At 39.8% G+C, this 1378-nt stretch overlaps 1 non-coding gene across 1 annotated transcript; it reads right to left on the bottom strand.

Annotated features, from left to right (window-relative positions):
* Positions 1 to 330: 330 nt before the first annotated feature.
* Positions 331 to 437, bottom strand: LOC128281690 (small nucleolar RNA R71). Its single transcript, XR_008271948.1, has one exon. It is a non-coding gene; the product is annotated as a small nucleolar RNA R71 (small nucleolar RNA).
* Between the last annotated feature and the right edge of the window lie 941 nt (positions 438 to 1378).

Raw genomic sequence — 1378 nt, 5'->3', positions numbered from 1 at the left:
GGAACTGAATCGAGTATAGTTAGGCCTGTTGTTGTTGCCAATAATTTTGAACTAAACCCTAACACCACTCAAACGATCCAACAGTTTGTTCTGTTTGATGGTTTGCAGGACAAGGATCCCAATGCTCACTTGGCAAATTTCTTAGAGTTTTGCGACACTTTTAAAATCAATGGCGTTTCTGATGATGCCATTCTCCTTCGGTTGTTTCCCTTTTCGTTGAAGAATAAGGCTAAACAATGGTTGAACTCGTTACCACGAGGGTCAATCACTACATGGGAACAAATGACCAAAAAGTTTTTATTAAAATATTTTCCGCTGGCTAAAATAGCCAAATTATGTAATGACATCTCTTCTTTTGTGCATATAGATTTAGAAACACTCTACGATACATGGAAGAGATACAAGGACCTTTTGAGAAGGTGCCCTCACCATGGGTTACCACTTTGGCTACAGGTTCAAACATTTCATAATGGCCTGAATCCTTCGACTCGACATATGATCGACACAGCTACTGGCAGAACCATCAATAATAAGACACCTGAGGATGTTTATGAATTTATAGAAGAGATGTCACTGAATAATTATCAGTGGCAAGTCATGAAGACAAAGCCAACGAAAATAGCTGGCGTTTTTAACGTCGATTCGGTCACCATGCTCTCTAATCAGGTAGAAATCTTGAATAAGAAAATTGATGGTTTTCTTAGTTCTTCATAGGCTCACCCAGTAATGCAGTGCGAAGCAAGTGGAGGTGGATCAAGCAATTCAGATTACCCACCCTATGGCCACAACATGGAGAACGAGTAGTAAAATTACATGGGTAATAATCCTTGATCTCAAAATAATCCTTATAGTAATACTTACAATGCAGGTTGGAGGAACTACCCAAATTTCTCATGGGGAGGCCAAAGGAACCAGCGACCACCACCACCTCCAGGCTTCCAACAACCACCTTACCAGCAAGAGAAAAAGCCAAACTTTGAGGAGATTCTAACAAAATTCATCTCGTTGTTAGAAACTCGTTTTCAGAATATCGAGACAACACTTAAAAATTAACAAGCATCGATCCAAGAGCTTGAAACTCAGATAGGTCAACTCGCTAAATTGATATCTGAAAAACCACAAAATAGCCTGCCGAGTAACACTGAATCTAACCCAAGGGAGCAAATTAATGCAATTACCATTAAAGATGAGGAAGAGTTAGTTGCACTTGAACCAGAACCGAGGCAAGAAACTGTGGTAAGTAAAGGTAGGGGTGAGGTGGACCACAATGACCAGAAATCGGTAAGTAAAGAATACAAACCTTGTGTGCCATACCCAAACACGACAAGGAAAGACCACACAGAAGAACAATTCGATAATTTCCTCAAATTATTAAAGA

The sequence above is a fragment of the Gossypium arboreum genome, chromosome 1, assembly GCF_025698485.1.
Source record: "Gossypium arboreum isolate Shixiya-1 chromosome 1, ASM2569848v2, whole genome shotgun sequence".
In the NCBI taxonomy this organism is placed as follows: Eukaryota; Viridiplantae; Streptophyta; class Magnoliopsida; order Malvales; family Malvaceae; genus Gossypium; species Gossypium arboreum.
The sequence above is the reverse complement of the archived record's forward strand: the minus strand, read 5'-3'. Positions and strand labels throughout refer to the sequence as shown.